This window comes from Mus musculus, chromosome 1 (assembly GCF_000001635.26).
Source record: "Mus musculus strain C57BL/6J chromosome 1, GRCm38.p6 C57BL/6J".
NCBI lineage: Eukaryota > Metazoa > Chordata > Mammalia > Rodentia > Muridae > Mus > Mus musculus.
In genome coordinates, this window is record NC_000067.6 from 150,074,873 (window position 1) to 150,099,986 (window position 25,114).

Consider the following 25,114-nt stretch of genomic DNA (forward strand, 5'->3'; position numbering starts at 1 on the left):
CCCTAAGCTAAAGACTACCAGAGAGTCAGACTCCAATCTAAGTCTTCATAATCTGCTATACTATATCTGTGGGTTTGCTTTGTCTGTGACAGTGTCATGTCACTAAAATTGTCTTTACAGTTAATGCAATTATGGCAATGATGTGCTTCTCAGTCATAAATTCTTGATTCTGATTAATGCAATACAAGATGACTATGGTGGAATATACAGCACTGTGAAAAACACTCTATCTCTTTAAGGGCCACCATTGTTTACTTAGTTCTCAATCCTGGACTTCTGAATACAAACCATTGAACTGAAGTGAGTCTTCTCTTCTCTAATGGTCTTACAGCAGATGTAGCTTTCAAACACAAGATTCTACAGGAGGGTCTTTTTGATGAAGCATGCATTCTAGTTGTAGTGATGTTCCTTGCATATGTAGTCACAAATAAGCATACAGGGCAACTGCCATGGGACCCTTAAGAAGACAAACAGGGGCTAAACAGATTCTTCATTCAGTAAGAGTGCTTATTGCTTTTGAGAGAACCTGGGTTTGGTTCTCAGCACCTACATGCTAACAGGATTGTTTGTGATTCCAGCTCCAGGGGACCTGGTATGCTCTTCTGGCTTCCTCAGGTATCTGACCGACATATGGTGTATATACATACATGCAGGCACTCATACGTACAATACATTAAAAATAAGTGTATCCTTTAAAAGAGGATAAAAAGGAAAACCTCTGTAATGACATAGGAGTTACAATTAAGATTCTTGAATTTTTTTATACAGATACCTAAAGGATATAAATTCTTCATTTGGTAAATAAATAAATGGTAACAATGGGTGTGGGTAGTTTGCTCAGTTGTTAAGATCACTTGCTGATCTCGCAGAAGAACCTGGGATCACTTCCCAGCACTGAAATTATGAATGGTTACAAGCTATCATGAACATGCTGGGACATAACAGACCCTCTCTAAGAGAAACCTGTATTCTTACTCCCTGAGCCATCTATCTAGATCCTTATTTTATCTTTGGACACAGTCTCACTCTGAAGCCTACACTGGCCTTGGACTCCTGATAAACATCCTGACTCAGTCTGCCAAGTGTTGTGATTATAATACTTTTTTCTCCTGTTTTCCTAAGAATTGTCTGAAAGCATTGGCTTGTCAATATTTTACTAAAACTAATTGCTTGGGATGAAATGGTGAACAGACAAGAGGAAAAGAGAGAAGATGTAACAAAGAGAGATCATGGCTAGATGCAGGTCGTATAGAGAAGAGAAATTACACAAATGCAACACTTGAAAGTAAAATAATGAAAGTATCATGCTATAATTTACTGGAAAGGAGTCCAAAGACAAGCAGATTAGATGAGGGAGGTGGGGGGGGGGGGTGACACGAGATCTTTTTTGGGCATACCACATGTGACTTATCACTGAAATGTTCAAAGGATATAATGCAGCCCTTCAGATATTGACATATTGACATTGGAACTCAGATAAGACATTCAAATAGAAACACGAATGCTTGTATCATTTGCATACAGCTGGGCATAGGAAGAAAAGAATGTGAAAAAAGAAAACAAAGGGCCATTTTGGAGGAAAAAAAAAACCAAAATGGTAGAGGGAAAGTTGAACCTTAAAGGAAATACTTAAATAAAACCTTAAATAGAAACATTGGGCTATGGGGGAAAATGCCATAGAAATGTTTCATAAAAATGTCAGGCAAGGGACGGTAACTTGGAAGAAGATGGCTTATTTAGAATGAGTGAGTACTTAGACTTGATATCCAGAAATGAAAAAAGAAAGTACAATTACCAGTAACATTTACTGCTGATAAATTGAATGCCATGCTACTTTCTTTTCCTGTTGCTTTGATAAAACAAAAGCAGTTGACAAAAGCAGTCGAGGGAGATGGGGGTTATTTCAGCTCACAGTGCAAGGGTCTTGTCCACGAAGGCAGGGGAGTTGGAGCAGCCAGTGCTTAGAGTAGCTGGTCATGTGGCATCCATCCTTAGGGTTCAGAGGGCCATGGATTTCTGAGTGCAGCTCACTTCCCTCTTTATGTAGATCCTAGTTCTCATCCCAAGGGATGATGTCATCCCCAGTGGTCAGGTCTTGCCACTTCAGTCAACTCAGTCAAGATCGTCTCCTCATAAGAATGCGCAGAGATCCATCTTCAAGGCGACTTTATATCTTATCAAGTGAATAATTGATATTAATCACCACAAGATCTGAAAAACTGTAAAATCTATTGTATACTTCACCTTATTTTCTTCTGTGCTTTAAGTATGTTGGGCTTAATTCATTTTTGTATATGCATATATTTAATTCTCAAAATAACCTATAGCTAATCAAACATGTAAACCATTATAAATACTGATATCCTGGTAGATTCTTATTAGATAAGAAATGTATGCTTCATGAAAATATTTCAAATGTTAAACAGTGAATTGTGATTGTAAGATAGGAGTCACACAAACACATAATCTTAGAGCCTCTACACTGTAAAAAGTTACGTTTAAAATCTTTATTTTGTGTATGTGTGTGACTTGGATACACAGCAAGTTTAAGGCCTGTGCTATGTCAGATCTTGTCTCAAGAAACCAAACAAAGGAAAAATCAAATTCAAATATATGATGTTAAAAAAAAACTATCAATTTAGCACAAGGCTAATTGCAAAACCTGAAGAAAACAGAAAGAAAATAAAAACCATATTTGAATGAGAGGGGGGTGGAGAGGAAGAGGGAGGGAGGGAGGGAGGGAGGGAGGGAGGGAGGGAGGGAGGGAGGGAGGGAGGGAGGGAGGGAGGCATAGTCAATGGAGTGTTTGTCTGGCTTGCACCAAGCCCTAGGTTCATTCTCCAAACTGGGCATCGGAGAAAACTTCCACTGCATAGGGAGTGTGAGGCCCATCTGAGACATGATTTGCTGTCTAAGAAAGAAAAGAGAAAGCAGGTGGAGGGAGGGAGGGAGGGAGGGAGGGAGGGAGGGAGGGAGGGAGGGAGGGAGGACCAAAGCACAAGCTGACAGATGGTTCATTTCATGTTCCAACTTGCCTAGGACAAGGGATGCCCCGATAGCTGGGTGTTCCTGGGAGGGCGTTCCTGGAAGAGCTTAAGATCTGGGTCATCAGGCTGAGTTAAGAAGAGTTGCCTTGAGTATCTGAGTGAACATCATCCAGTCCATTGACAGCCCACCTAGGAAATGTACAGCAAGGACCCCCTCTCTCCTTCATGAGCTGGGACTTCTGCTGTTTGGACACTGGAGGTCATGGCAAGTCTCCACCTTTGGTTTTGTTTTTCTGATGCACTATGGGAGCTCTGTTCAGTGAGTTGGCACTGTAATGCCTTAATGTGTGGTGGCCAGCAGTGGCAAGAGCAAGGTAGTCTCTGCACTGAGGAGGAACCTAAGTGGGCAGCCTCCTCTCCTCCCAGTTTAATTTTCCATATTTCCAGAAACTTTAAATTGTCTGTGTAGGTACCAATGCATAAGCCTTATGGGACCATCTTACACAGGATGTATTGTAGGATTTTTCAACTCCTATATTTTCAGGAACTGATTCCCATAATCTTTCCCTCCCCCTCTCCCTCCTCCTCTCCCTCCCCCTCCCTCTCTCTCCCCTCCCCCTCCCCCTCTCTTTCTCCATAATCTAATAGGGTGAAAATAAATAAGAGTGAGTTCCTGCACTGTTTTCATAAATGGATTGCCAAAAACTAGTTAATAAGCTAACCCTCAATTAAAATGGCTAATCAAAATACAAAAGGCAGAAGCTCCCATAATACAATGGAAAAAACAAAAACAAAAAACAAAAAACAGAGGACAGTCAGGATGTAGCCACCTCTCTCCTCTAAGTTCATCAACAAAGTTATGTTCTTGTTCCATTGATATGAAACTGTAAAAATCTGGAAAAAAACTATTATTTTTAAAAATATGAATACTACAAAAGAAATTGAACAAGAAATTCAGACAAATGTGCATTATTTGTAAATGTACATTAAATGTAAATCTGAGCCAGTTGGTGAAGTGCCTAGCTCCTAAAGAAGTGTAAATATCTCTCTAACTTCACAGACAGGTGATTTGGTTACTCAAAATGAATAGAGGTACTTGTGGCCAAACCTGAAGACCTGAGATGAGCCCCTGATGGAAGGAGAGAGCTGATTCTCTCCATCCATTTGTCCTTGCATCTCCACGTGTGCTTGTACACTCAAAATACACACAAACACACACAGTAGGGGGATGTATTTTTAACAAATTAACTTCAATGATATTTAGCTTATCTCCACCCTACAGAGAAGGGGAAGGCCACCACTACTAATTTTTAAGACCCCTCCATGTCATTGTTTCAAACCAATCTAGCATGCCCTGTTTGAACTTCTGGTGTTATCAAATACTAGAACCTTCCACAGTGAATAAAGAATTCTCCTTCCCTCAGATCAGTGGCTTAGAGACTTTTGCTTTCCCTGACTTCTTTCAAGTAGGGTTAAGCACAGATTCCAGGCTTCACCAGTCAGATGTGGTCACAATGCAGTGAGAATCAGCCAACCATTCAGGATCAGAGCTTGTGCCCAGAAGCCTGACAGATGAACCATTTGTATTCACTTCTGGCCTCCAGAGACAGCAGAGGCCACTGCTCTGATGTACCATGGGGGCTCTGTAGGGTACATTGACAAAGTAATGCCTAAATGTGTAGTGATTGGTTGTGGCAAGAACACAGTGGTCTCGACACTAGGGAAGATCCTAAGTGTGCTACCTCCTGCCAGTTTAGGTTTTTTTGTTTTGTTTTGTTTTGTTTTGTTTTGTATTCCCAGAAACTTCCAAATGTCTTCATGAATCCCTGTCTTCCTTTCTTCCTCCACCCTCTCTACTTTGCTTCCTTCCTTCTTTCTTTTCTTCCTTTTCTTTCTCCTCCTCTAACTTCATTGTCTTCATCATCATCATCATCATCTTCATCTTTGTCTTCTTATTCTCTCTCTCTCTCTCTCTCTCTCTCTCTCCCCCTCTCTCTCTCTCTCCCCCTCTCTCTCTCCCTCCCTCCCTCTCTCCCTCCCTCCCTCCCTCCTTCCCCCTCCCTCTGAGAAAAGGTCTTACAGTATAGTCCTGGCTAGCCTACAACTCAATATATAGCCCAGTGATCCTTTGATCCTCAGCCCAGTGAGTGCCACATCTGTACTGGATAATTTTATACCAAATTGACACAAGAAAATCATCAGACAGGAGGTAGCATCACTTGAAAACATGGTCTATAAGGTCAGGTTGTAGGCAGGACTATAAGATATATTCTTGATCAGTGACAGATGAAGGAAGGCCCAGACAATTGTAGGCAGTACCAACCCTTATCTGGTGACCCTGGGTTCTATAAGAAAACCAGATGAATAAGCCATTAAGAGCAAGACAGTAAGAAGTACTCCTCCAGGGCCTCTGCATCAGCTCCTGCCCTGTTTGAGTTCCTCTCCTGACTTATTTCAATGATGAACAGTAAATGAACGTAAGCCGAATAAACCCTTTCCTCCTCAGCTTGCTTTGGTCGTGCAGTTTTATCACAGTAACAGTAATCCTAACTAAGGCACACCTTTGGTGTGGAGCCCTTTTCATCAGCTGGAAATTGTTTTTGCTTTCTCCAAATGAGAATTCAGGCTAACAAACAATCAAACTGCAGAAGCAAATACTGACAAAGGGGTGATCTAAGACTACAGTCCCAAGGCTGAGGCAGGAGGAGTACAATGAGTTCAAGGCCACATTGATCTACATAGAATTGACTAAATGTGAGGATATAAGGAACCCACGTCTCAAACAAAGAAAACACATATAACCTGGAGCAGAGCCTTCTTCCCCAAGACGATCAAAGTTAGTGGACAATTGCTTAGTAGGATAGAATGACACTAAAAAATTAAATAAATAAAAAATAAATAATAATCAATTCACCATGACTCATAGGGGTTTTCCCAAAGAAGAACTTTCAGCATTAAGAAATCTGTTGGTATAATGGACATAATTAAAAGGTCAAAGGAAATAAGCCATTTAATCCTGAGCAATGCCAGAAGAAATTAACATTAACTGTCCTCCAGTGAGTCAATAAAGCCTCTAGACATCTGGAAGGAGAGGGTCTTTCTCAGATAGCTCATTTCAAGACCAACTGCATCATCCTTATAGGGATGCTACAGTGACCTTTCCATTAACATGGAGAATAAAATAAGCACATATACTACTACCTTAATATCAGGTACTGTAGTTTCCTAAGAACTGAATAATTAAGAAAAGAAAAAATGAACCCAACATCAGGCTCATGTCTCTAATTTCAGCATTTAGGAAGTGAAGAAAAAGGATCAGGGTTCAGGGTCATCCTGTATTACCCATAATCCAAGATCAGCCTAGAACATACCCCAACTTGAAAGAAAGAAAGAAAGAAAGAAAGAAAGAAAGAAAGAAAGAAAGAAAGAAAGAAAGAAAGAAAGAAAGAAATTAAAGAGCAAAAGGGAGAGAATAAATAAAGGTAAAAGGGAGGGAGGGAGAGAGGGAAGGAGGGAGGGAGGGAGGGAGGGAGGGAGGGAGGGAGGGAGGGAGGAAGAAGTAATTAAGCCATGGTGGTGGCTCACATTTGTATTCACATCATGCTGGAGCCTGAGGCAGGATGGTTTTGAACTTTGGTTTTTAGCTCAGTGATGAAGGGTTCATACTTGTCTGCCTCAAATTTCAGTTTGACTTTAGGCAAATAATGTGACTTTTCTATGCTTTTGTGTCTTTATCTGTAAGTACCTGATAAAATGGGAGTGTTGGGGAAGGACTGTGACAAATGCCCTTGGAAGGAAGAGGCAGGAGAATCTAGAATTCAAGGTCATACTTGGCTGTACAGTGAGGTCAAAGCCAGAAAGAACTACAAGAGTCTGCCTCAGATTTTAGGAGGGAAGGAAGGAAGGAAGGAAGGAAGGAAGGAAGGAAGGAAGTAAGGAAGGAAGGAAGGAAGGAAGGAAGGAAGCAGGCTCATCTTAGGGTCTGCCTGTAAGCATATCAGGATCAGGAACCCAGGTCATTCTGAAAGGAAATAAAACGTGAGACATGTGATTCATGTAATTTATGTCAAATAGCCCAAAGAGTTGTTTGTGAGCTTTGAAACCTGGGATTGAGAACATAGCAGAACAGGCCAGGTCATGCCCGGGCAGGCCCGTCGTTACATGTCCTGACTGGCCTAGTGCCTCCCTATCTCCCGCCCTTCTGACAGTCTGTTAATGTTTAAATGGAATTTAACATTAAATTAAATCATGGAAATTAAATCATGTGAAACCGCGCCAATTCCTCCCCCAGCCCCACCCCTTTTCTATAAAAGTCCCTAGCTCCCAAGCCTCGGGGTCAAAACCACGGTCTCCTGTGTGAGATACGTTTCGAACCGGAGCTCCGCCATTATGGCTCCACCATGTGGTCGACACCTCTGTCTCCTGCGGGAGATATGTGTCGGCCAGGAGCTCCGTCATTAAACTACCTCATGCTTTTACATCAAGATGGTCGTCTGTTCGTGATTCGGTCGTCTGTTCGTGATTCGGTGCAGGCCGAATCGAGAATTGAGTGGGGGTTTCCCCACTAGGTTCTTTCAATTCTTAGCTATACAGCAAGTTCAAAGCCAGCCAGGGCTACAGGAAACGAAGTGTCATAAAGGGAAAGAATAAGCCAATACAAGGTGTGTGTCTTTATTCCCAGCCTCAGGAGGCAGAGACTGGTGTCCTGCTGGAGTTTAAGACCAGCTTTGTCTACATGTAAGTCAGTGAGATAGTCATGGTGAGATCCTGTCTTTACAAAAATCAGTGCTGGACAGGATAGGGGTGAGCTTATAATCCCCGCGCTGGGGATGACTAGGCAGGAAAATAGAGGAGAGCTCAGGTTACCACTTGGGCTACACTGTGTGACCCAGCCTCCTCAAAAACAATGTTTCTTAAAGAGTTACCCTAAAATCATTAAAACAGAAAAAGAGATGTTGAAAATATATAGTATGAAGCAAAATCTGTAAGAAAAACATATGACATATAATTAGTTCATTAATTAGTAGTGTTTTCAGTTTTGTAATGATTATCAATTTTTAATTTTTAGGTTTGTTTGTTTTTGTTTTTGGTGGTGGTGCTTTGGTTTTTTGTTTGTTTGTTTTTCCTTTTTTCTTTTGGTTTTTTCGAGACAGGGTTTCTCTGTGTAGCCCTGGCTGTCCTGGAACTAACTCTGTAGACCAGGCTGGCCTCGAACTCAGAAATCCACCTGTCTCTGCCTCCCGAGTGCTGGGATTAAAGGCGTGTGCCACCACTGCCCAGCTGGTTTTTTTAAAAGGGGTTTTCTCTGTGCAGCCCTGGCTATCCTGATCACTCTGTAGACCTCAAACTCAGAGATCTGACTGCCTCTGCCTCCCAAGTGCTGAAATTAAAGCAATGTACCACCACTGCCCAGCTTTAAATTTTGTATTGTCATGTACTATACATTCATGGTTTTGACCTACCTTTCTTTCCTTTCCTTTCCTTTCCTTTCCTTTCCTTTCCTTTCCTTTCCTTTCCTTTCCTTTCCTTTCCTTTCCTTTCCTTTCCTTTCCTTTCCTTCCTTCCTTTCTCTCTCTCTCTCTCTCTCTCTCTCTCTCTCTCTCTCTCTCTCTCTCTTTCTTTCTTTCTTATATTCTTCTTTTTTCTTGAGACAGTTTTATCATGTAGCCTTCACTGACTGGCCTGAGATCTCCCTGCTTTGCCTCTTAAGAGTTGTAATTAAAGGTGTGCCAACATACCTGGCCTTACTTTTACATTTTAAACTGTGTGTGTGTGTGTGTGTGTGTGTGTGTGTGTGTGTGTGTGTGTGTGTGGTATGTGTGATATGTGTGGTGGTGTGTGTGTGTGTATACACTACAGCTCACCCTAAAGTTGGAGTCAGTTCTCTCCTTCAACCATGTACAAACCAGGCCATCAGGCTTGGTGAAAAGGACGTCTTACCCTGAGCATTACCATCAACCCCATATTCAAAATGTAAATGCATTCTTTGGCTTAATTTGATATTTTACATCTCTTTTCTTAAAAAGGCTCCTCTTTGATAGGCATGGTGGCTTGCATCAGTACTCAGATGGCCGAGGAAGGAAGAAGACTGCAGAGCTTACAGCATAAGGTTTAAGCACCCAGATCTTTGCTACCTAACATTGTACAACTAATACGTACTTGAATATTTAGTGTACAGATATTTCATATAGAGTAATCTGATTCCCAAATCAGTAATATAAAAGACATTAGTACACATATTGGGGGAGGTGCTGGAGAAACAGTTTAGTGGTCGAGTGCTCTGTAGTATGTGTGAGTCCTGTGTTTGGTCCTTGTTACCATGAAAAACTAAAGAAGTAAATAAATAAAGATGGAAAAGATGTGGTCAGCTTTCCCCTTAAGAAAATTAAATCACACAGGAGTTAGATACCAAAATGTAAAATACTTTTCATCTGTTGTTCAAGTTTAACACCTAAATATATATAATAACCAACAGCTACAAGAAGTTCACATGATTAGAAATGTTCTAGATGTGGCCCCTGTGGGGTCCTATACCATTCCAACTAAAAATGAGAAGACTAGAACACAAAACACTCATATACTTTTTCTCAGACCAAGCAACAAGACATTCATTAACTGAACTTAAAACTGCACACGTTCCTACTACTGCATAGTATAGGCAACAGAAGGGAGTAAACACCTAAACTTCCTGTTTGCAGTTCACTAGGGGTGTGGCCTTACCATCTGAGTGGTTTCATTAGTCTCCCCAGCATGCCTTCCTTCAGCAGATACTCATCAATGCTGTAATGTAATGAAGAAATCAGTGAACAAAGGTACTAGAGTAAACATTTGATAGCAGTTATTTTTTCTGTACTAACAATTACTGGTATAAGAGTGACTGCCTGCACCAAAGTAAAGGGGTTTAAATGCCTTCACTGTCATTCCATCTCTCCGTCCTTCCCTCCCTCCCCATCCCTTCCTGTCAAACAATATAAAGAATAGTATTTATGACATAGGTTGTTATATTAGCTCACCCTAGCTTGACTGGAAGACCCTGCCTCAATGGGTTAAAGTGCAGGGAAGTAAAGCAGGCCTCACCATGTCCTCCCCTGGCCTTGGTATGCACATCCCTGAGTGCTAGTACTTGTACACATTACCATTACCATGCATATGGTTCTCACACACATACATACATACACACACATGTGTGTGTATATATATGTATGTGTATATATATATATATATACACACATATATACACATACACACATATACTTGCACATACACACACACATATATATATACATATACACACATACACACATATACGTACATATACATATATATACATATATATATACATATACACACATATACACACATACACATACTAATGCACACATACACACACATATATACACACACATATACATACACACACATACACACACGCACACACACACACACACACACTGGAGTCTAGCATGTAGAAGCCAGTAGAAGCACTTGCTGTGAATCCTGACAACCTGAGTTCAATTCTCAAAGCCCACACAAATATGAAAGGAGAGAACTGACTCCATTTCATAGAAGCTGTCCTCTGACCTCTACATATAGGCCAGGAACCATGCTCTAAGCCCCTTCACAATAATAGCTGTTAAAAAAGAAATATAAACTGTACAAAAGATGTAGCTGAATGTATGAGGATTACTTTAGATTAAATTTTAGAAATACTTTATCTCCACCTAGCTTCAAAATTAAATGTATTAAATGTGCCTATTAAGTTATTTTTATAACTTTTAATTTTTAAAATTCTTTTGTTGTCATTGTTTGTTGTTTGGGTTTTTGAGGCAGGGCCTCCTATAGCCCAGGCTGTCCTGGAACTAGTTATGTTGTTGAGAATGGCCTTGAAGTCTTTATCTTCCTGCCTCCTCCAACCCCTAAGGGCTGGGATGCCAGACAGACGTCAGCACACCAGGCTTCAAAATTATTTCTTAAGTGAAAATATTTGATAAGAAACTTAAAAGTGGGAGGTTGACATCTTCTCTAAATAAAATTTTTCCATTCATTACTAAAATAAATGACATTCGACACTTATAAGTGAAAACAGCTGATTTGCACAGCCAGCTTTTATTCAAATGTCAATGGAAGAACCTAAATGTAAAAGCATAGCTTGATGCTCTTGTGGAAGTGGAGGCTGTCTCTGACCCTTTTTGCATGTTTTGGGGACCCTGTTCCTCTTACTTATCAAGCCTTGATATGAGGATATGTGCCTGGTCTTACTTTAGCTTGTTAGGCCCTGTGCGGGTGACATCCTTTGCAGACCTGCTCTTTTTTAAAGGAAAACAGAGGAGAAGTGGATCTGGGGTAAGACATGAGGTTGGGGGAGATCATGGAAGAAAAGAGGGAGGGGAAACTATGGCTAGGATGTAGTATATAAGAGAAGGATAGATAGATAGATAGATAGATAGATAGATAGATAGATAGATAGATAGATAGATAGAAGCAATGTTTGCAAGCCTACACATGGCACCAAAATGAAATCATGATGAACCACATTAAACCATGTTCTGGCTATCCAAGATTAAAATCTTGGCAATGATAATCTCTAAAGAAGGTACTTCTCCCCCCTAATAACCATCAGCCCAAAGATTGATCTGAGAGTATTGTAAGGATCCAGATGTGCATGGGCTGCCAGTGTGGTATCTACTAACTGCAGTTCTGGTTACTTGCCCTCGTCGCATGGCTAGGTATTTGTTTAGTTTTATGGTGCCCAGGACAAAGTGGGTACAAGAGAGAAAAAGTAGATATTCAAGAGGAAGAAGCAACTCTGAAGTTTTACCTGTGGATCATGGTAATATTTATGGCCTTACAACCTTGACCTGGATGTCACAGTGGTGTGGCAGTATATGGCTCCAATTGCCTCTCTATGAGGTCCATGGCTCAGGCACTGTTCTCTGTTGCAACAGGATCCTTCTGCACATGTTTATTGGGAGAGCATTGACTGCATAGGCGAAAGACCCTGAGCCCAGAAATGGTGCTGCTTATATATAAGCCTATAGGCCTAGGAGTGACATATCCATACCTGATTGGTTATGCTACCAGTACCTCATTAATATGCGTCGGGCCAGGCAGCGACTCTGCAAAAAACTCTTATGCACATGCACACATTGGTTGTTTACCCATATTCATGGGCGGTGGCCAGTGGTAGCCAGCGCCACCCTGCAAAGGCACATGTGGCTTCCCACAGTTCTCTGAGGATAGAACATAGAACAACACAGTACCTGAAGTATGTTTTCTCTGTCATCTCCATCTCCATCATGTCCATCATCTCTGCCATCTCCAAGCTAAGACTTTGACTCTCTACTGGGCCAGTAGAGTTCCAGCACCAGAGCACAGGAAGAAAGGAGTCAACAGGAAGTGTGGTAGATGAAGTAGCTAAACCCATCATTATTATGGCTCTAGGCTTCTGTGTGATGGTCGTCTCTCTTAAGCCACTTGGCCCCATGCCTGGAACAAGTGAAGTGGATACAAGGGCCAAAAGCAGCCCAAAGTATGGAATTAGTAGATAAATTGTGTAGAGTGTGATTCAAAGGATAAAGTCAAATTTAAAAGATGATAACTGAGAGTCAAGAATGAAATGATGAGTTAAATCTGCTGAGCAACACACATGTGGCCTCAAGGCTTGGGCATGAAGGGACATACCATGCCTGGAAGCAGAGGCATGCTGTAGATTTAGATTTCTCCCTAGACTTCAAAGCCGACCTCAGAAGTGACTTATCTTTACATTAACTTTGAGCAAACGGGGAAACTGAGGCCTAACCCATGTAAGCACTTGTCCAGAGTACAACATCACATACTTCCTTGTCTGAGACCATGCCACATGCTTCAGTTGAAATACTTCCTTCTGAAAACCACATACGTATAAAGATGGGCCCTTGATAGAAACAGGACCTGAGTCTTTTACATAAAACCAAATGATCCATGACAGATGCAGTGACACACCCCTGTAATCCCAACACTTGGGAGGCTGAAGCAGGTGACTCAGGAATTCAAGCCAGTCTGAAATAACCAGACCCCCATTATCATTGTCACTAAACAAAACAACAACAATGAAATTGAAGTACACAAATAAGACACCCGTGGCAAGACAGAAGGAGGGAAACTATTCCACTTTACATATGAGAATTAGGCATCCTTAGCAACTAAATTTATTTATTTGTTTGACATTTATTATTTCTTTGTGTGCACAGTTATGGGGGGGTGTGTGTATGCAACTTGTGGGAGTTGGTTTTCAAATTTCTTCCTTGTGAGTTCCAGAATCAACCTCAAGTTACCAGATTAGTAGAAAGCACCTTCACTGTTTAGGTGGTCCATTTTCAGTATGAAATAGAACTCATCCCTCAACACATATTTACAGACTAATATGTTTATTTTTATTCATTTACAAGTGTTAATGTAGTAGGCTATTAAACTATAGTTATGCTATCTCATAAAGTTATTCCTAAGAATACTTCAAGTGCTAAAAGTATCGGTAAAACTGGCCCCTCTGGACCAGCCCTAAATTCCTATATGATATGATCCAGAACTAGAGATTGACTGCCTGGCCATTTCACTGTTACTACTCCACTTCTATAAACAAGGCTTGCTCGTTGCAGATGTCTAGAGCAGTCTCTCTGTACACATCATAACTGCAGGTTTTCCTGTTAATCTGCTTGGGACAGTCCTGTGAGTAGCTAATAAAGGCTCCATTCAATTTATTCAGGACTTTCTCAGGAGTTTTTCTCTTCAGGTACCCCATGACATAATTGAATTGCTTGCCCCCTAGTTTGTCTTTTAATTATGTTGATTTGGTACACTTAAACCTGTAAAAATATTTAGCATTTACCCTTCCCCCACATTCACAAAGATGAGACCCTGGTTCTCTTCTATTCCCCCTCAAAACCCTGAGACCCTTAAAATGGACTTATATTGTGTTTTGTCTTGTCTTGTCTGTCTTGTCTTGTCTTGTCTTGTCTTGTCTTGTCTTGTCTTGTCTTGTCTTGTCTTGTCTTGTCTTGTCTTGTAGAGGATAGGTTGAGTTTTTAGTATGGTGAGATGAAAAGATCCAGGGGGGGTAATTAGACATGTGGCTTTTGAGATTCATGTGAGAGTATAGAGGAGATGCTGTGAAGTGGCCCTGGCGTCATGGGAGGGATGCAAACCTGGGAGACTGGAAGGCTTATTCAAAAGGAGGGGAGAAGGTGTCTTCACTGGCAAGTCCTTTGTGGATGTGGGAAGAGGGCTAGGAGGAGTCTGTCCCTTACGTATCTGTCCTTAGGGCAGAGTGAGGCTCTGGCTGAAAAGGAAATAGACTTCCCATCTGTGCTCAGAGCATAAGCAGCTGTCACTGTTTAGAGCTACGCATTCCTCCTTGAAGATTTTCTCCAGTGATTGTGAAGAGTCAGCACACAAACACGCAGTGCCTTCAGCACAGGCATTTCCTTACAGCAGTACAGATGCAGAGATGGGATCAACAATAAAGAACAGCCAAAGTCAGAAGCCATCATTCATAGGTAGAAGTTAATTTTAAAATAAAGCTTATTTGTAGTCTAGAAATAAAGAGTAGCTAGATCGTCTCAGTACCTCCTCTCCCGCAGGCTCCTAGCAACAGCTTCTGCCTGAGTGCTTCTAGTGTTGTTGTCAATGAAAACACACTGGGACCCAAATCCATCATACACACTACAGTTTATTCTACAGTTGAAAATACCATTTGTCGAATATGTGATGACTTCTCCCCAGTTGTATGTTGAAATCCTGTAGTATACTACTGCCTCTTATATTGGTGTCTGAAGTTCTCAAGAAAAGAAGAAGAAGAAGAAGAAGAAGAAGAAGAAGAAGAAGAAGAAGAAGAAGAAGAAGAAGAAGAACCATATTGTGTTCGATTCTACAAGGAGGAATGCAAATTAGAACTTCCCGATTGAGCAGTAGAATCTCACAGGTTATCTGGGCCACTTTTAGTTCCTTTAATAGCCGTTCATTGTCCATCCTTGTGGGCACTACACTAACATCCCTTTCACTGTCATATAAAGCCTGTTCAGATGTGTTCTTAGCAGATCCCCAGTTTCCTCCAATCCCAAAGCTAGGACTATCATTAGGACACATCTAAAACCTATAGTTAGAGTTTCGCTTGCCTTGCATAAACCACCTACCTTTGGACCCTCACAATTAAGTAAGAGTCTTGATTTAGACTCTCTTTTTTCTGGAAGTAGTAGTTTCATGTACCTGCATCCATAGTACAGGGTATTCAAGGGTAACCTGAATTCCTGTTAGTATAGGGCCAGGTCACTTATATTGGGCTCAGAATAAACAATCCCTTCCCCCCTTTAAGGTATGAGCTATTTTGCAACTACATTCACTTAGTAATTAATATGCACTCAGATTCTTCATTCTCTTTTCACAGATCAGATCTCATTTCCTGTTAGGTCTGAATTATATCCCAGGACTATAGTCTAGCCATTCCAGCTTAGCCTTTTGGTAAATACCCAGTCACATGGCTGCCAAATCATAGTAAGGGTCTGTTTACTTTTGTGAAAAGAAATGCAACAGCTGCAAGTCTCTCCCACAGGCTGAGCCATTCTTCATTCACACAGGCAGGGACGGAGGGCTCCCTTTTCTCTGCAGCCTTTGTTGTTGTAAAGGCACTGGGTGTGTGCCATTCTTATAGATACCACAGTTCATTTTATCTAATTGTGTATCTTTTGTGCTTGTGAGATTTATTTATTTATTTTGATTTTTCAAGACAGGGTTTCTCTGTATAGTCCTGGCTGATCTGAAACTCACTCTGTAGACCAAGCTGGCTTCGAACTCAGAAATCTACCTGCCTCTGCCTCCCGAGTGCTGGGATTAAAGGTGTGCGCCACCACGCCCGGCTGTGAGATTTATTTTTATCTATTGTGTTTTGTTTATTTGTTTCAAGAGGTCTCTTTAACTAGCTCAGGCTGGCCTTGATGTCCAAGCTGGTCTGAAACTCACAATACTTCCACAGGCTCAATCTCCTGAGACCTGAGATTACAGATATGAGGTGATGTGAGTGCGTGTATGTATACAAATATATACATGTATGTATTTATGTATGTATGTATGCATGTATGTATGTATGCATGCATGTATATGTATTATTTGTTCTGGTGTCTGTTTAGGTTTTTGATTGACTTGTTAATAGGACTATTTAACTTTTAAGAAGTCTTACATTTTTGGTAGATAATATCTGATGCTTTCTGCAAATATTTTTTCCCTATGGTTGCCTTCTCATTCTCCTACCATCCTTTGTAAAGCTGAAATTTTAAATTTCACTGCAGTCCAGATTATTACATTTCTTTAATGGATGAAGCACTTAACATGGCATTAAAAATTGTCATTACACTTGTGATGGTTGTTCTTGGTTGTCAGCCTGCCTATATCTGGAATTAACTGAAACTAAGCAGCTGAGTACACCTTGGAGAGTTTTTTGTTCCTTAAATAGCAGGAACTAATTAAAAGTGGAAACACACACTTTTACTCTGGATTTCTTTTTCTTTTTCTTTATTTTTTTAAAGATTTATTTATTTATTTATTTATTTATTTATTTATTTATTTATTTATTTATTTATTATATGTAAGTATGCTGTAGCTGTCTTCAGACACCCCAGAAGTGGGTCGTCAGATCTCGGTATGGATGGTTGTGAGCCACCATGTGGTTGCTTGGATTTGAACTCAGGACCTTCAGAAAAGCAGCTGGTGCTCTTACCTGCTGAGCCATCTCACCAGCCCCTTCTCTGGATTTCTTAAGGTAGGAGGATCCAACTTTAACCTGGGCCACAACTTCTGACGGCAGCCTATGTAAAAGACATGGAAAAAGGAAGATTTCTCTCCGTCCCCACTTGCCAATATTCTTGTTCTGGCTGGCAAGTCCATCCCTCCATTGACATTAGAGCCTACTTCTTCAGGGTTCCTGTGTATACTCCAGAGCAGCTGAGTCCTCCAGTCTTAGGGATTGAACACCTTGGGAGGACTTGAAGCTTCCTATGACTGACAGCTGTTGGAGGACTAGCAAGATCACAGGCTGCAAGCCATTCATATAAATCCCCTTGATAGATAAATGGTAGATACATAGATAAATAGGCAGACAGACAGACAACCAGATAGATAGATAGATAGATAGATAGATAGATAGATAGATAGATAGATAGATAGATAGATAGACAGACAGATAGATTCATTGTTTCAGTCTGTTTCTCTACAAAATCCTTACGAATACAAATTTTTGGCAACAGAAGTTGTTCTAGAACAAAAGAAGTATAGGAATGAATTTTTTAAAAGTACCTGGATGATGCTATCCAATTTGCCAATGTGTACTATGGTTACCAAAGGCTCTTCTAGAAGCTTGGAGAATATTGAAAGCCCATAGGGTGAACTATTTTACAAACTTATCTGGGCAGAAGCAGTAGCTTATCTAGATTTACCAATTGTGATTTTGTGATTTTGTGTATACAAAAATTTGACAATTTGTGGGAAAATAAGAAAAATAATGATGCTGGTTCATTGCTCTTATCATTTCTATATAAATTGACAATGGAAAAGAATGAGCTCTCTGATAAAATTAACCAACTTGAAGCATCTCAGAATACAGTGAAGGACAGCAATAAACTCAGTGATAATACTGACAGGCTCCAAATAAACAGTCTAAAGGTTTCTAAATGTGCTCTGGAAGAGAATCTTCTCTGTAGCACCCACAGAGCTCAAGTTGTAGAAATCAAGCTGAAACCCTCATTATAAAGTTGACTAAATTACAAAGAAAATTTAAGTGCCAGCCTTAGAGGGTGTCGACTGTGGAACCTTTGACTGAGGAAATTATTCCTTCAACATCTGTTAAGCCAATTCCCTGAAGGAGATGCCAGCCCAAACAATACTACTGTCATCTCCAAGGCTTACAGCTAAATAAGCTCACCCTTTCTAGTTCTTTCTGAATGATGGCTGGCTGGTTCAACTCAGCTGTTCTGGCTCAAACTCCTCTTCAAGCTGACTGATTCAAATAGGCTTCTCTCGGCTTTTCACTGAATTATTCTGTTTGGCTTAAACTACTTCTGGAAATTTGTTCTAATCTTCTGGTCCTTCTCATTCTCTGGCTTCAGCTGCCTCTGCTGACCTACATGAACCTCCCAAACTGCACGGAACTCAGGAACGAACTCAACTGAACCTGACTGTGCTGCAGGAATTGCACTGACTGGAATGATTCAACTGAGATGATTCTACTGAAAGTTACTGTATTGCCTGAACTCAACTGCTCTGCACTCATTGAACTGCCCTCCCTCACTCAAGTCACCTCCCCTTCCTGTGCTGTTCTCCCGGGAGTTGGTCGTATCTTATCTCTGATTCATTCTGTCAAATCTTTCTCTGACTCTTCACTTTGTCTGCCTCTCAATTAGAAGTCATTTTCAAACATGTCTGCTTCCATCTACAAACTAACTTTACCTTCATTGCTTGGGATTAAAGGTGTGTTGATATGGTAGCCAAAGGGATTAAAGGAATGTACTAAGGGCATGTCTGCATTCCAGTCAGAGCACACAGACACAGAAGGTCTTTGGATGTAATGCCTTGGTAGAACAGCCATGTTGCTGGATTAAAATTTCTCTGTATCTTCCAACTTAGTTTCAGGAAGATTTTGCTGATGATTCTTATGGACATCCTATAGAAAAGAACAAGTATCTGTTAAGATGATTTTATTGCTATCTTACTCTATTACTAAGAAAAAACTCACACACATTTATTTATTTATTTATTTATTCATTCATTCATTTTTTTTTTAATGACACAACATGTCATGTGAGCAGGCTGACCTTGAACTTGTTATGAGCTGAGAATTACTGGACTCCAGATTGTCTTGCCTCAACTCCCAAGGATTTGGAATACAAATATTCAGCATCATATCTGGCTGGTATACAGTTTAAAAGCAGCAGCAAGGGAGTAACTCTGGAGTGGTGGCTCAGTGTTTATGAAAGCTTGCTATACATGAAGAAGGGAGTTAGATCCCAGTAATAAGTTGGGCGTCATGACTCTTTCTTCCAGTCTCAGGGAGTACACAGATACATCAATTTACACTCACATACCTGTGTATACACCTACAAACAAACAAATAAACTTTTTAAAAGAGCAACAAACAGGGACAAAATTGTCTTGTTTGGATGTTACTGGAAATGTTTCTAATTCCTTACCAGTTATGGTATTAGCTTCAAGTTTGGGGTATATCTTGGCAGGAATGGAGACATTTACCTTCTATTTCCAATTACCTGGAGTATGACTATCTTTTTTTTTTTCCTTAAGGTTGTCTATATACATTTGGGATAGTGACATAGCTTTGCATAGAAGAAATAAATTCCACTTAATCATGATGTATAATTAATTATATTTGCAGGCTGGTGGACTTGATTTTTTTAATGTTGTGTTTAAAAGCTTATGTATTGATATATATTGCCTACATTGTGGTTTTGCCTATGTTTTGTCTATGAACCACATGTGTGTACCTCTTGTCCTCAGATGTCAGAAGAGGATGTTGAATCCTCTGAAGTAGGAATTCCAGAGGATTGTGAAAAGTTTGGTGAGTCCTGGGAATCAAACCCCAGCCATCGGGATGAAGAGTTGGTGCTCTGAACCATCTTTTAAGCCATCTCTCCAGCCCACGCGTTTAAATCTTGCTTGGCTATTCATGTTCAATATTACGCTGTAGTTTGCTTGTTGATTTTAGTGTTAGGGTCATGCTGGCCTCATAGACAGAGCTAGGCAGTCATGCCTCTATTCTTATTTTCTAATACAGACTGTGTGGAAGTGATACATGTCCTTTAAACATTTGATGGAGTTCACCAGCAAGCCTGTATAAGCCTGATTCTTTCTGTTTGGCAGGGTGACATTGATTCAATGCTTTAATAGATAAAAGCCGGCTTAGCTTGTTTTCTTCATACATGAGGTTTTATAAAATTTGCTTTCAAAGGTTGGTATAAGGGGCTATAGAAATGGCTCAGTGATTAAAAGTACTGACTGCTCTTCCAGTGGACCCGAATTCAATTCCCTGGACCAACATGGCAGCTTATAACTTTCTATAACTATAGTTCTAGGGGGTATGATGTTCTCTTCTGGCCCCAACAGGCAACAATAATTCATGAAGTATACAGTGATACTCACAGACAAAACACACACAAAATAAATAAATAAATAAATAAATAAATAAATAAATAAAGCATATACACACATATATATGTGTTAAAATATATGTACAAATAATATATAACAATACATAATATAATATGATTTGTGATATATGGTATATATTATAATGTGATATATGATATATATGTATATGTATGTATATATATATATATATATATATATATATATATATAGAGAGAGAGAGAGAGAGAGAGAGAGAGAGAGAGAGAGAAAGAGAATTAGTGCAAAGGTGGCTTGGTGGATAAGAATACTTATTTGGCAGGCATGAGGACCTAAATTTGAATCTCCATCACTCACATAAAAAATTGGACAATCATATACCAATAACCCTAGCACTTGGCAGTAGAGACAGGAGGATGCAAGAACTCATTACTCAGTCAACCTAGCCCAGAAAGCATGGTTTTCATTCGGTAAAATGCCCTCTTTCAAGGTAACAAGGTAGAGAGCAATTGAGGAAAGCATTTATGTATTGCACTGACCTCCAAAAGAGGAAGAGTCTGCTCTGATCTCCAAAAGCATGCGGGAGGAATCTACATACTTACTTTTAGGCACCCCATACATACACCATATAAACAGAGAAGGAAATCAGAGGAAACGGAGATTTATACATTCAATTGAGACCATAAAGCCAGTGAATAGTAATTTTTAATAATGCACCTCTTTGTTGTTGTTTGTTTGGAACCAGGTCTTGACATGCTAATCTTGGCTGTCCTGAACTCCCTCTGTAGACCGGGGGGCTGCATGTGACAATCCTTTATTCCTGTCTCTCTTGTTCAGAGAATACTTTTATTATCTGCCCAGATGTTTATGGTTTCTGTATGGCTTCATCTTCCTGAAGTGTTTGTGATTAGGTTAATTTTTATCTTATTTTTTCTTAGTTGGACTGGCTAGAGACATTGATTTTATTGGCCTTTCAAAAGTGGCCTGTTTGTGTTGACTCTCTATTAATTTCCTGGCTTTAATTTCACTGATATCTGTTCAAATGTTAATTGTCTCTGTGTTTCTGTTTACTTTGGGTTTAATTGATCTTTCTACTGCGATGACATGGGAGCCCTGACTTCTGACTTTCAGTCTCCTTTGCTCATCCATGTGTTCCCTGCTATAACCTCCTATGCTGCTTTCTCTGAATTCTAGACATCTCAAGTTATACTTTCATTTGACTCAAGATATTTTTTAATATCCTCTGAGCTTCCTCTTTAAGCCCTATATTATTAAAATGTATCTTGTGATATCCAGATATTTGGGGATTTTCCAGGTATTAGTGATTCATTTTCCTTTTTTTATTTTTCCCTTCTTCCCCTCATCTCTCTCCCCTCCCCCTCCTCTTCTTCCTTCTCTTACTCCTTCTCCTCTTCCTCCTCCTTTTTTAACCTTTTCTTATTTATCTTTTTTTTTGTGGGAGGGTCTCTTGTAAATAAGACTCAGTCTTTCTATGCAGTCGAGGATGACTATGAAGCCCTGATCCTCCTATCTCTACATCCTAAATTATTGAGTTAATAAGCATGAATTACTATGCCCATTTTATTGCCCTCAGTGATTCATATTTTAATTTTACTCATCCATAGCCTGAGAATATACATTGTGTAGTTACTATTTTAAGTGTATTAAGGTGTGCTTTTATAGACTAGGATGTGGTTTGTCCTGGTATATGTTCCATGTAACTTAGAAGAGACTTTATATTGCTGTCCTTGAATGACACAGCATTAGATGTTAATCATGGCCAGATGACTTACAGTTGTGCTCACCTCAGCTATCTGCTTTGTCATAGAACTGCCTACCTCTGGTGAGGAGTAGTGAAGGGCGCACCATCTCTTTCCCCCTGCAGTTTTATTGTTCTGCCCTCATGTGTATGAAGGCTTCATTGTTGTACAGTGCCCATAAGGATCACTGTACCTATTCTTGAAGAACTGACTGCTATCAAATGCACTACTCCTCTTTATTACTTCTACATTTCTTTCCTCTAAAGAATGCTCTATAAAAACAAATAAAACTATTCTTGCTTTCCTCTATTACCACAGTATATCTTTCTTTTTACTTTTAACTTTCTCTTTGAATGGGATATTGTTTGAATTAAGGAATATGTCCTTTATTAGCCAGATGGTGGTGATACAAGTCTTCAAGCCCAGCATGTCAGAGGCAGAGGCAGGCAAATATCTGAGTTTGAGGCCAGCTAGCTCCATCTATGGAGTGAGTTCCAGGATGGCCATGACTACACAGAGATACCCGTGTCGAGGAAAAGAAAAAGAAATAACAATTAATAAAAAGCCAAACCCAAAACAAAAACAAAAATGTCATTTATTTCCAGTGTATGCATGAACTTTACATTTAATATCAACACTGCATGTTTAATTATCTAAGTGCATTATAAAATTAGAACGAAAATCTACCTAACAATCTACCTAGCATCTTAGGAGAAAAAAGTTGCTGAAAATTCAAGCAGCAGAAGAGGGCAGTAAAACTCAACAGAATGTTCTCAAAGGTGTTAGTACATTTCCTTATTTTCCTTTTTTAGAATCTCAAAACTCTTTCATATACTAACAAAATATATTTTCTACAACAGACACTTAAATATGTACCCAAGTGTACAGAGAACCACCAAAATTCCACACAGTTCATCACTACACTTGCTATATAATAAACATCTTATTAAGGAGCCTCATTACCATTGTGCTTTGCCATACAGAACAGTTTGAACCATCTTGATTTGGTTTGGGACAGTTAATATTCCCCTGTAACCAGTATTCCAATTGTGCCTGTACAGTGTGCTCTGGCATCCCAGACTTCTCAAAAGCAGCCAATTACAAAATACTTTCCCCTTATGTCCTTATTTGGACTTCCTTTCAAAACTGCTCTTGTCCTCCAGGTCTGAATTTCTTACTGAGTTCTCCTGTCATTCCGTAGTATATGGAACTCTCCTTACATCTGAGGTTACAGATTAGATCAACCAACTCAACCATACAGATAATTTTACTTGCATTTCTTCTATGATTATGTTTAATGTCTTTAAATGTCAAGTAGTCTGAAGGTGATTATTCTCTATGCCCTGTTTTTCCCCTCACTTTGAATTTGTAATGTTTTCTTTTTTTTTTTTTCTTTTAGTTTTTGTGAGACAGGATTTTTCTGTGTATAGCTGGCTGTCCTGAAACGTGCTCTGTGGACCAGGGAGGCCTCAGAGATCTGCTTAGACTCCTTTTTCTCCCTCAATGCTGGGATTAAGGGCCAACATCACCATCCACCACCACCCCCTTTGCCATAATCTCTTTTAAAACATCAGAATATACTTCTCTACATAATGGGCATACAATTAATATTAGATGAGGATGGAGTTGGTCAAAGTCAGTTGAAGATTTCACTAGAAAATGTTCGTACACAGTCAAGAATGTGGAATTTTATACAGTTCCTAGCTGAAGTTCGTATCAGGAGCTCTAACAAACTTAGTTTGACACCATGCACTTCCCGCATTTAAAATAAAACAGAAAACAAGAACTATTTAAAGGGATTCTCCAAAAGAAAACAGTCTGTGCTTTCAGTTGAAATTTCCCATAAGACTCCGTGTAAGAGGCTGGGAGTGCCATACCTGGACTGATTAAACATGACTAGAACAAAGGCCCTGGGTGACATGGAGTTTTAGTCACTGTGTCTCATGTAGCATCAAATTAGCTTGCACATGAAGCAAACAGTTAAAAAAAAATTCCATGAGTATTCTTACTTTCTGGGAGACTTCCGCAGAGTCAGGTATTTGCTAGAGTTTCCTAAGTGCTGCTTCTCATGGTCGATTGGATTCCCCCATGTGGATATTCTCCCCTTTCATTTTTGTTTTGTTTTGTTCTGTTTTGTTTTGAGCAGGGGTCTTGCTGTGTTACCCAGCCTGCTTCAAACCATTTTCCTGACTTAACTGTCCTCAGAATATAGTGTAATTTCACACTCTGTGTCATTTTTTTTATCCATTCACGCCAAGAACGTACAGTTTAGTTGAATTTTTTAGTTTCCTCCTTTTCTTATTTTGCTCCTTTTCGCTACTCCATCCTCACACCCCCTCCATGGCCAACACAAACACAGTAGGAAGATATCCAACACTATCAAAAACATCACCTCTCTAGGCAAATAATTTTTTATCAAACACTGTTTCTGAATGAAGTGAATTTTTTTTTAAGGTTAGGGAGAATAAGGCTAGTTATGGAAAAATAACTATTACCTTTTGATCCGTTGCCATAACATACTTTCTTGTAAACATGGACAGAAAAAGTTTTTAAAAGGTACATTTGAAAACAAATTCTTTCTAGTGATACATCCCGTGAAAAGAGTTGCTGATCAAAATGATAAAAGCTATGTAACAGCAGGGGGAAAATACCTTAAAGCAATGCTGTGGACACTTAGCATTCCGATGAAGTGGAGCTCAGCATCTGTCCCTGGGAAAGGCGAGTGCCAGGGGCTCCTGTGACTGCAGAACCCGGAGGGTAGTTCCATGAAAGACTTCAACCTAATTCCACCAGTACAGATGTGGACCCTGACAGAGGACACTCATTTCATTAAAAATAGAAGAAATTAAATTAACCGGTAGCTGTGTGCGTGCTCTGAGCAGCGAGCACGTCAGACTGCGCCCCAGTGGGGAGAGGTGAGGGGATTCCCTTAGTTAGGACCTTAGATCCCGGGAGGGGAAGCTGTGACACTCTTGAGCTTTTAGGCCCCCACTGGATGCGCGACTGGGAGGAAACCGGAGACCCCAAAGAGCGCCAGACTAGGCGCAGACTCAGCGAACCACAGGGCGCCTGGAGGGATGGAGAGGGCGGTGCAGCTCTCTTGGCACCACCTGGGGCAGCCAAGGGCAGCTTCCCGGCTTCCTTCGTCTCTCATTTGCGTGGGTAAAAGCCTGCCGCTGCGGTTCTTGCGCAACTCACTGAAGCAGAGAG

At 40.1% G+C, this 25,114-nt stretch overlaps 1 long non-coding RNA gene across 1 annotated transcript; it reads right to left on the reverse strand.

Moving 5' to 3' along the window:
- Ptgs2os (prostaglandin-endoperoxide synthase 2, opposite strand) lies at positions 1-25,002 on the reverse strand. The gene is made up of 5 exons (NR_015466.3): positions 24,556-25,002; positions 16,732-16,819; positions 12,248-12,473; positions 9,708-9,767; positions 1-2,173 (listed from the first exon to the last, which is right to left on the reverse strand). It is a non-coding gene; the product is annotated as a prostaglandin-endoperoxide synthase 2, opposite strand (long non-coding RNA).
- Between the last annotated feature and the right edge of the window lie 112 nt (positions 25,003-25,114).